At 45.6% G+C, this 11,807-nt stretch overlaps 1 pseudogene; it reads left to right on the plus strand.

The window, feature by feature from the left end:
- On the plus strand, window positions 1–979 carry LOC149362455 (uncharacterized; annotated as a pseudogene).
- The last annotated feature ends 10,828 nt before the right edge of the window (window positions 980–11,807 follow it).

Raw genomic sequence — 11,807 nt, forward strand, 5'->3', positions numbered from 1 at the left:
TGCAAGGCTGTGAAAAAGATGGAACAGGCAGTCCAAGTTGACATGAAAGGAGATGGAGACCACACATACTGTGCCGCCTCATCACTTCAGTGTTCAACTCAAGCAGCATGTCAGACAGCATTTACTGTTTGCTCCACCCTGCATCCTCACACGTTCAGATTTTTACAGGGCTCTCAAAAGATTTATTTGACGAGCTGGTGAGAGCCCTTGCGAGCACAATGAAAACACCTTTCGCATTGCCCTTTGAGGATCAGGTGCTAGTGACTCCGGTGAAGCTGCGGCTTGGCCTCCTTGTTCATGACCTGAGCTTTCGCTTTGCGATATCAACTGCTGCAGTCAGACGCATTTTCTGCTCTGTTTTGTCAGGGCTTTCAAAATTTGCTCGGCAGTACCTTGTTTTCTGGCTTGCCAGGGACACAATCAAAGCACCAATGCCAGACAGGTTTAACAGTTATGAGTCTTCAACATGCATCATTGAATGCTTTGAAATATTCATTGAGTGGCCAGGCAACCTGCGACGCAGGCACAGGACATATAGCCGGTATAAGTCTCACAATACTACAAAGGTCCTGGATGTAGTTGCACCATGTGGCTTTGTAATGCTTGTTTCAAAGCCATACGGTGGCTGTGCAAGTGACTGTTTTATAGCCCAACAGAGTGGATTTTTAAGTTCCTGGCACCAGGTGACACAATCCTTGCTGACCGAGACTTCACTCTAAGTGACCTCCTTCCTGCAGGAGTTAAGCTGATGCTGCCTAGCTTTTGTAAAGGTCGGTCTCAGATAAGCCGCCCCGAGCTTGTGGAATCGCGTCACCTGGCCAGGCTGCGGATGCATGTTGAGCGTTCGATAAGGCAGATGAAGTGCTTCAGACTCTTGAAAGAGCTCCCATCGAGCATTTTTGCCAAAAAACCATTGGCTTATGAAATCCTTACAGTTGTAGCCAGTCCGAGTAACCTCCAGCCACCCCGAATCAGATAGACACTGTTTTCAGGAAGGGCAACTGGCTGCTCAGGCTATGAGGTTTACCTCTGGGCTTTATAATGTGGTTTGATTTTCACTACCTGTACTCCAAACCGCTTGAGATTGAGCAAACTGTATGCTCGGTTTCATACATCACGTGCTATGCTGTGTAAGATAGGGAGTAGCATGAAAAATAACCAGAGGCAGGTTACCTCATGCTTATTTTGTGGACGAATGATCTAATGCAAGTGACAGCGTGATGTCAGCAATAAAAGTACATGTAATAAAGCTCCTGACAAATGTATCATATAATAAGGCTGCGGGCAAAGCATTTATTTTTCACTCAGCACAAGGAACGCAGTACTTTTTGATCGTGTACGTAGGCAGTTTAAACAAGAGCACTAGCTATGACAGCGTTGCACCTGATGTATCAAAAATGGATAGTAGTCCTCACTCCTGCAGAGCTTAGAGGCTTGGCTATTGGTGGTTGCTCAGATTGCTAATGCCATTGTCCTCACTGTATTGTGACAGCTGGCGAATGATTTCCAGTTTAAGTAACATGTTATGTTTACTACGTGTGAGTAAATATTAAGCCACGAAGGGAACAGGAATGTGGCTGCTCATAAAAACAAATCAGTGAATTACATATTGTGTGAGCATTCTTTTATTTCAACTCTGTACTTCACAGAACACACAGCTACTTACTTTACTGCTTACTGTCAGCAAGCACAGGGAGCAAGTGTGCAAAATAAAAGTTACTTGGGATATGCATTTCGAGAAATCCCTCATAACAAGACACCTGAACTATGTGCACTTCATTGGGTGACCAAATTATGAAATCACACTGTTTTTTTCTCGCAGCAAAACAGCTGCCACTGTACCTGTGTGTAATATTTGTTTTTTTCCACCCTTCCTAAGATGAAGCACGTCATTTTTATAACCAACATCATACTTGCCGCTCCTGAAGAGAGCTTCCAGGCTGCCATGTTACTGCAGTGTTTGTGGCGTGGGGCACTTTATCTCAACCAGCAGGTCCAGTTCTGCTGCAAAGCCATCGGGGCTAGCTCCTAGCCATGGTTTTGCAGGACTCATGACGAGTCCACATTCTTCAACATGAGTGTGCTTTGTTTTTTCATACCAGGCACGTGCTTTAGGCTCACACTGTGATCCATACCTTCAGAAGACAAAAACATCACATACCACTCAGAGTGTGACCTTAAGCTATTTTATCACTATAATACTGCTGAACTGTGGGACCCTTGTGTAGATACTGTATGTAGAAAAAATAATTATCTGCACCAAAACACTGCTTATCACCAGTCTTCATTCAACTCTCCATGCACATATTTGGATATGAAGCACTTCTAGGGCCAATTTTCAACAGGTCAATTGAAAATCCTGTGGTCATGCCTGCATTACTTTGAAATAATGGCGATTTCCACTGGTCGTGCTGGAGCAGCTTTTCTTGCTCCGTGATGACGAATTCGTGTTGTTGTTGTTGTTGTTGTTGTGTGTTGTGTTTAATGGCGCATAAGCGGCTAAGGCTATCATGCGCCAAGAACAAGGTTTAGTAAAATTAGCTCGAGCAAAGTTTGAAGACAAAGTGTATAAAAACGGTGGTGTAAAGGGCCTAAAAGTTATTTTTATTACCTGGCTGATTAAATACAAACTTTTTAGAAATGGCTGTATGCAGAAGCTTTTAAAAGTTGGTTAACTTCTGTGGACATCCTTGGCTTGCCAAGGATCTCGAGGCCACCAACTACTCAGATAAAAACCTCAGCCTCCTTCTCAGGACTGAGAAAGGGCTGAGGTGTATCGTTTTAAGTAGAGAAGCACAGGGTAAGAACATTACAGGTTTTGAAGAACACCGGCTTCCTTTAAAAAGCTAAAAACATCAAGCATACTAACGGGTGCATGTTCAGCTAAAATCAACGCTGGATGAAATGGGATATGTTCTTTGTAAAATATGGCAAAATATTTTTTCCTTAATGATTCAAGTTTTGTGCATGATAGTAGTATGTGGTTTACGGTAAGTTCATGTCCGCATTGCTCGCAAACAGGTTTGTCTTTCTTTGTTAGCAGGAAGTTGTGTGTCAGATGAGTGTGTCCAATACGGAGACGGCATAAAATAACTTCGATGAATCGTTTTTGGTGTGAGCATGATTTCCATTCGCCTAGGATGGGTTTTACTAAATGTAGCTTATTATTTCTTTCCATGTTCCATTGCGACTGCCATTTATTCCTTAATTTGCACTGCACCAACCTCATACCATCTTTGTAAGGAATGTACACTTTCTTTACTTCTTTGTTCCTAGCTTTTGCAGCACATTCATCCGCCTTCTCATTGCCAGTGATTCCAATGTGACTGGGAACCCAGCAAAATTTTATGTCTTGTCCCTGTATTGTGGCGCTTCTTACGTTGTGTATGATATCACCAATTAGTGGTGTCACTGCATTTCTATGGTGAAGTGAGGTTAGTATGCTCAGAGAATCAGTGTAAATGATACTGTTCTGAATGTTCTCATTTATTATTTTTTCTACAGCCACCAAGACTGCGTAACACTCGGCGGTGAAAATGGATGTACACTCAGGTAGCCGTACTATTTTTTCCCAATTATTCTGAACTACAGCACTTCCCACGTAGTGCGCCGATTTTGATCCATCGCTGTAAAATGCTTCGTATTCTCCGTATTTTTCGTTTAGTGCTAAATATTCCTGTAATATCTGTTCATGTGGAGTATGTTTTTTCTGAAATTGTGTTAATGTGAAGTCGCACACAGATGGTAGGCAGTACCAAGGAGGGAGTGGATCACGTTTGCGGGCAATATTAGGCAATGTGTCCATTATATCTAGTTCTTGGCATTTCTCTTCAAAGCGGAGAAGAAGTGGCCTGATTGCGAGGGGTCTGTTGGTAAATAGTGTTCGAGATGGACACTTTGTAACGAGTGGGTAACAGATGTGTTTAGGCTGGGAACGGATCTTTAAAATGTATGAGCATGTGAGCGTTGTTCTTCGGTCTGCAAGTGGTGGTTCATTGGTTTCTACGTACAGGCTTTTTATTGGTGACGTCCTGTATGCACCAGTTGAAAGGCGCAATCCCAAATTGTGCACAGGATCCAGTCGCTTCAAGAACGATGGCCTTGCTGATCCATACACTATGCAACCATAATCTAGAATGGAACGTACTACAGAGCGATAAATGTGTAGAAGACATACCCGATCAGAACCCCAGTGTTTGCGTGATAGGACTTTCAGTATGTTCAGTGCTAGCGACGCCTTCTTTTTCAGTGCATTGATGTGAGGCAGGAAAGTTAGTTTTTTGTCGAAGGTGATGCCTAGAAATTTGTGTTCCTTTTTGAAAGGCAGCTCGGTTTGGTTGAGGTGTAATGTTGGATTTGTGTGCAAGCCTCGTTTCAGTGAAAAAAGTAAGGCCACTGTTTTCTGTGGTGAGAACTGGAAACCATTCTTGTCTGCCCATGTTGCCATTTTGTTGATTGTAAGCTGTACTTGTCGTTCGCATGTGGATATATTGGAAGATGTGCACGCTATCTGAAGATCATCAACATACATTGAATACATAATGGACCTTGGGATTATTTTTCTAATAGAATTCATTTTTACAACGAAGAGAGTTGTGCTTAAAATGCACCCTTGAGGAACTCCATTTTCCTGAATGAAGTCCCTCGAAAGGGTCGAGCCTAGGCGGACATTAAATGAGCGGTTAGACAAAAAGTCTTTAATGGAGTTCAGCATTCTGCCATGGATGCCGAGCTCAGCTAAGTCCTGGAGGATCCCGAACCTCCAGGTTGTATCATATGCTTTCTCTAAATCAAAAAAGACGCTAAGACAGTGTTGTTTGTGTATAAAAGCTTCTCTGACTGTATTTTCGAGACGGACTAGGTGATCTGTAGTGGAGCATCCTTTTTTAAATCCACATTGATGGATATCAAGCAGTTCACAGGATTGCAGAACAAAGGTTAGTCTTATATTTAGGACACTTTCGAAGGATTTGGCGAGGCAACTGGTTAAGGCTATGGGTCTATAACTGCTAGGAGAGGTTGGGGGTTTACTAGGTTTAAGAAACGGGACAATAATAGCTTTCTTCCAGGCTTCAGGTATTTTCCCTGACATCCAAACTGTGTTAAAGAATCTCAAAAGTGCTTCTATGGCAGGCTCAGAAAGATGTGCAAGCATTTCATAATGTATATGGTCGGGTCCTGGAGAAGTTTTTTTTCCGGCAGACAGTACTGTATTGATTTCTTGGAGGGTAATTAGACTATTGTATTTTTCATTTGCACCTCCAGTTGTTGGGAGCCTCTGTTTTTCAGCTGTATTTTTGTATTTTAAAAAGGCCTGCGTGTAGTGTGATGAACTTGAAACTGCAGTGAAATGTTCCCCCAATATGTCTGCCTGTTCCTGTATGCTTGTTTGTGTTCCGGGTGTTGTTAAAAAAGGAATTGTGAATGGTGAAAAGTTGCCGTTTATTTTTCGAACCTGCTCCCACATTTTTTTAGATGGGATCTGACTGTTGATATTTGAAACATAATTCTGCCATGAAGCTTTTTCGGCACTGCGACGGACATACCGAGCTTTAGCTTTTGCCTTTTTAAAATTTAGGAAATTTTCATGTGTCGGATACCTACGGAATTTACCCCACGCTCTATTTTGCTGTTTTTTTGCTTCTTTACAGTCCTTTGTCCACCATACTTTATGGTTTTGTCGCGCCACTCCTGACGACTGAGGAATAGCTGTGAGTGCGGCAGTTATGATACAATTAGTGAACTTTTCGTTTATCTCGTCAACGGTAAGATTTCCTAAAACTATATCTTCTAAAGTTGCCTTTGCTCTAAAAAGTGACCAGTCGGCGAGGTGAAGCTTCCAGCGCCGTGGCCTTGTGGGGATTATTTCCGGTGGTGATGTTAAAGTGATTAGTATAGGGAGGTGGTCACTGCCATATGGGTTATCAATGATATCCCATTTAAAATCATTAAAAACAGAAGGTGAGCTAAAAGACAAATCTAAAAAGGTCATTTTCCCCGAGGCAGGGGAGCAGTAGGTGGCTTTTCCTGTATTTAAAAGACATACATTGTTTGTGAGGATAAAATCTTCGATTATTTGACCCCTAGAGTCACAGTGGTCGCTTCCCCAAAAAGGGGAGTGAGCGTTAAAGTCCCCAACTACTAGATACGGTTCTGGAAGTTCATTGACAAGTTCTTGTAAATCGTGGACTGTTAATGTAAAGTGTGGAGGAATATATACAGAACAGATAGAAATTGTTTTATGGCTGACGACACTGACCGCAACAGCTTCGAGTCTTGTTTTTAGTTTAAGCTCTCGAGCTGGGACACCGTTTTTCACTATGATGGCTACGCCTCCCGACAGCCTGCTCGCCTGCTCTCGATCGCGGCGGAAAACAGTATAATTCTTAAGAAAGTTATTTTTTTTGGGACCTAAATTTGTCTCTTGTAGACATAAGGCAACAGGAGCGTGCGCTCCTAGTATGTCTTTTATGTCACTGTAGTTGTTTAGAAGTCCTCTACAGTTCCATTGTATTATGAAAGCCATCTTAATTTTGTGCTTCTATAGGGTGAAAAAGTAGATTAAGTTGTCGATGGCCCCGTGACTCGGGGCCTGTCTTTTTTTGACCGATCCAGGGAGCTCCGCCGACCGTCCGACGTGGACGGCGCGGGGCTGCCCGGGGTCGTGTCCATCGCCTCTGTGGAGGCGCTGGACGACCGTGCAGGAGGTATGTTGATTTTCGAGTTTGACCTCGACCTGTGGGAAGAGGTCTTGAGGCCCGCCGACCCGGGGGTCTGCGTTGCCTCCTTTGGGGTTTGCGGAGTAGCGCTAGCTACTCCACACGGGGGCGCGGGTGGCCCCGCCACAGGCACACTGCGTGTGGCCTGGACGGGTGCCGAAGCCTGGTGTGGTGTGCCGCGCCCACGCACCACATCAGCGAAGTTTGTTTTTGCACTGAAAGAGAATGTGTTCGTTTGAGCATATCGCCTTCTTGCTTCCTTGAAAGAAATGTTTGCCGTAGTCTTGAGAGTAATTATTTCTTTTTCTTTTTTCCAAGAAGGACAAGCTCTGGAGTAGGCAGCATGTTCTCCTTCACAGTTTGCACACCGCGGTGTAGCAACACATTCTTCAGATTGGTGTTCCTTTGACGAGCATTTTGCGCAAGTTTTGCGGCCGCGACAACTCTGGGAGCCATGGCCGAATCTCTGACAGTTTAAACATCTTCGTGGGTTGGGTATATATGGTCTTACATTTATTTTCAGGTAACCAGCTTCAATGCTTTCAGGCAGTGTGCTGGTATTGAAAGTGAGGATCAGGTGCTTCGTGTCTATTTCCTTGTTATCCTTCCGGATCTTTATGCGTTGAACATTTATGACATCTTGGTCAGTAAGGCCCTCAAGCATTTCTTTCTCAGAGAGGTGGATAAAGTCGATTTCAGATATGACGCCTCGGACAGTATTCAAAGATCGATGTGAAGTGACAGAGACTGGGATTTCCCCAATGGACGCAAGGTTTGAGAGTTTAGAGTGTTGGACAGTGTCACGAAGTTCGAGCAGTAAGTCACCGCTGGCCATTTTGGATACCTTGTACCCAAGGCCCAAGGTGTTTGTAAGGCACTTTGCTACTAGGAACGGGGATATCAGTCTTGCTTGTTTTCCTTCTGCTTCGCTATGGACAACATGAAATTTTGGGAAAGATAGCTTTCTTTTCTGAAAAAAATCGTCTGCATCGTTCCGCCCTCTTTTTAGAGAGCGATCTGGTTTGGAAAAAGGGGGAGCCATAAATAATTAATGTTTTTCAGTCATGGTGCCAGCCACCCACCATGGAGCCCAACAAGGGGACGGGACAGGAACTTACAAGCAAGTCCTGCCCACGCCAGCTGTACACCCCAACTATAACCTAATATGACTCAACTCAGGGTAGTTGGTCACACACGGTTAACCCTCGCCGCCAGGAAAAAGAGGAAAAAACTGAAGAAGAGAGGAGGATACAGGAAAGTTGTAAGAAAGGAAATAGGAAAGTGATAGGTAGAGGGGAGGACAGGAAAAGGCGACTGCCGATTTCCTCCGGTTGGGTCAGGCCGGAGGTGCCGTCTACAGGAAGCTGGGGCCAAAGTGGTGTGTTGCCTCCGCCGAGGGGCCTTAAGGGTCCAAACGCTCGGCATCGGCTCAACCACCAGGATCCCCTTTTCCCCGGACACGGCGATGCCACGCACGGCTAAGCGCGGATGCTCGGGTCCGTGGTGACGCATTGTTCACCATCATCCCCTTGCTGGGATGTCCCTGCGGATGCTCGGGTTAACCCCGTGGTGTCGCCACTCACCAACGTCTGCATGTTGCAGACGCCTCCCTGCGGGGGAATTCGTGTTCCACTGGTCGAACTGGACCGACCGCGCGAATTCCGCTGGTCGTTTGAAGCAACTTCGTTCAATACGGAGCGCAATAGGTTGATCCGCTAACCAGCGGCAGATCTCACTGGAACTTGTAGTCGGCGATTTCGTCCCTTCCAAAACAAACATGTGATTTTTGGTTATTTTTAGTGCGTACAGGAATGTCAGCAGGAAACACTGAGCGGTGTTTCTTTTGCATGCGTTTTGTGCGCATATGTCGTCTGCGTCATCTGCATCATAGCGGTTAAAACTCTGTTATGGCATTGCATGGAATGGCAATAGTCCTCACTTTGTCTGATGACAGCTCGTCGAAACCTGAGTCCGAGCACTCATACAGCAGCAGTGACAACGAAAAGTACCTCTTCTTCTGAAGAAGAGGTATGTACATTCGCTATTCCATGCATGAAAAAAAATATGTACCGAATATGCAGTCGGGCTTTGTACAGCAGTTCATATATATGTTTTTGCACAGTTTCGCAGGAACTTTCGTGCGTCCAGGACAGTGGCAATGTTACTCACCGAAGATTTTGAGGCGTCCCCAGTGAGCCCTCATTCCGACAACGGTGGTTCGCCGGTGTTGCGGACGGAGGGGCCCTGGAGTTGAGGGCTGTCGTTCAGGGCAGCAGGTCCCGGCTCGGAAGGACGATGGCGAACTCCATTAAAGAGGAAACTGTACAGAAGGTGTATTCTAGATATTTACAAGAAGAGAAGGGTGTGTTGCCCTGAACGACAGCCCCCAACTCCAGGGCCCCTCCGTCCGCAACAACTGGTTGGCAGCGGTTGGATCGACCATGCGGCGTGGTGTTGCTTCTGCGGGTAAGTGCTTGAACTTTGCTTGAGATTCACCAGGCTTCAATTGTTTGGGTAATAACTTTGAACTGCAGGGAATCGAGGGAAGTTGATCAGTGAAACAAGTGTGTTTAGCTCACGTCAACACTTGATCAGCAAAGTCAAGGCTCAGGGCAGCAAACATGGATCTAATGAATTTGATAAGGACAGATTTGCTGTTAATATGCGAAGAGTTGGGTGCGGAGGTAGAGGAGAAGATGAAAAAGTCGGACATTTGCACATTGCTCTTGGAAACCGCCAAGGAAGAAACAGTTAGTGATACGTGGGAGCTCCTCAAAGCGGAGCGAAAGAAAGAGGAAGATGAACGAAAGAAAGTTGAAAATGAGAGGGTAGCGGCAGAGCAAGTGGAGCGGGAGCTCAGAAGGTTGCAGCTCGCGCATGACCAAAAGAGACTGGAATTTGAGAGCTCAAGAGGCACGACTCCAGAGAGAGCGAGCGAGGCCGAGCTTCGAATGGACAGACTGATGCAACCATATAAGATTGGCGAGGATCTTGGGTATTACCTCGTGAATTTCGAAAGGGCATGTGAGAAACGTGGTTAAGCTAAGGAGACATGGCCACAAAAGCTACTAATGGTGTTGCCCTGTGAGGCGGCCACTATAGTCGCGAGGCTTAATGCGAAAGATGCCGATGACTACAAAAAAGTCAAAGTGAGTCTGCTTAGAAAGTACCGCCTATCAGCGGAAGAATTTCTACAGCGGTTCAGAGGCGCCAGCAAGAAAGGTAGCGAGAGTTATGCAGAATTCGCATTCAGTTTGAAGGCCAACCTTACAGAATGGTTGAAGGGTGCTGAGGTGTATGAAACCAAAGATAAGGTTGTAGAATGTGTAGGCCTCGAGCAATTCTATAACAGTATCCCTCAGGCTGTTAGGCTATTGGTGCAAGACAAAGATTATGTGTGCACGGTAGAGAAAGCTGCAGAACTAGCGGACGAATATGCAACACGAAGAAAGTTGAGCTCAGAGGCTAGCGGGTCTGAAATGAAAACTTTCGGGTTCAAAAAGCACTTTGTACCCAAAAATGGACCGCAATTTAGGAGTCGCGAGGTGGTTGAGGGCACTAAACCAGTCCGAGAAAAAAGTGAGGATCAGGTCAAGCAGGCCGAAGCTCCAAAAACATTGACGAGGGAGTTCGAGAGCAAGAAGCCATTCCGTTTCAACTGTCAAGAGATGGGGCACATCGCAGCTAGGTGTAAAAAGTCACGAGTAACCTTCTCATATGCGGACGACAGTGACGATAATTTGGAACTTCTGCGTCCGTATATTCACGAACTCCAAGTGAATGGAAAACCATGCAGGGTCCTTAGGGACAGCGGGGCAACAATGGACATTGTTCACCCCTCCCTTGTTAAAGAGGAAGACTTCACGGGAGAAGTTGATAAGGCAGGTGCTGGCAGATCAGAGTGTGTGTCTACCTATGGCAAGGGTGGTTATTTCGGGTCCGTTCAGAGAGCTAGTGACAGAAGCCGCCGTCTCGTCGGCTGTTTCGTCCCAGTTCCATATCTATTCTCCAATAGATCGAATCAGTTTCTGTGCGAAAGAGGTCAGAAGCTGGCTGAGGGAACAGTAAAAGCCCTGACCGGGTCCAAATCACGTGAGCTTGCTCCCAAGCTTAGCTACAACCGAGAGACAGAAGCAGTGCTGTAGGCGTTACCGAAAAAAGCAACTAAATACGTTACTCATTACGCTAAAAAAAAAAAGAACGCGTTACCTACAAAAAAAGGTAATGCGTTACCGTTACCGGAAAAAAGTATCGCACGTTTCTTTGCCGTTACTCCATGGCCATAACTTTTAATCAGTGCGTCTTCGCTGTAACTAACCTGTAACTCGTCTTCTCTCCAAGGCTTGTTTTCCAACCAAAAGATCTCAAACCCTGAGAACACGCTCACATTCTTTAAGCGAATGAAAACTCCGGATGGTCACACTCTGCTTGCAACAGAGTCTAGGCAGGAAAAGCAGGCCGTCCTTTGTCACTGCTGTGGGAGTTCATACTGGCATGCTGTGTTTTGCACAATATCTGCATCAACTCCGTAGACAATACTGTGCCACCGATTACAGATGATGGGTCATCGAATGCAGAGTGAAAGAGTATGCCTCCTGATGAAAGTGAAAGCTGCAATCCATTTATGGCCACAGAAGCTGCACTCTGCCGCCAAGAACTGAAGCCAGAGGAAGTAATGCAAGCCATGAACCTGGTCTCCTCCGTCGGTCCATGGCAATGTGCAGTGCGGGAGAAGCGCCGCATTCAGCATTACCAGCGAAGGGGATTAGACGCCTTTGTCGCTTCGGGCTTCGATCCCCAGTGCCACCGGTGATACAACGGGTACAAGCTTTCCTGGCCTGGTGCTTGTCTTATTCAGAGTGAAATGCTTGGGAAATGGGTCTTTGACCTCACCTTGAGCAAATAAAAAATACCTTATGAGATGGCGCTCTTTGGCCATAAAAATTCACTATCATCATCATCACTCTCAACGCCACTTCTAGGACGCATTATGCAGATGCACCTGATGAAAGAATACAAGAAATTGAAATCGCTAATCAAAATGGTGATACCTCGTTCACCCTGTCTGATGTCAGCCGGGCCGGGTAT

This window comes from Amblyomma mixtum, chromosome 2 (genome assembly GCF_055824585.1).
Source record: "Amblyomma mixtum isolate Tamu chromosome 2, ASM5582458v1, whole genome shotgun sequence".
NCBI classification, from domain to species: domain Eukaryota; kingdom Metazoa; phylum Arthropoda; class Arachnida; order Ixodida; family Ixodidae; genus Amblyomma; species Amblyomma mixtum.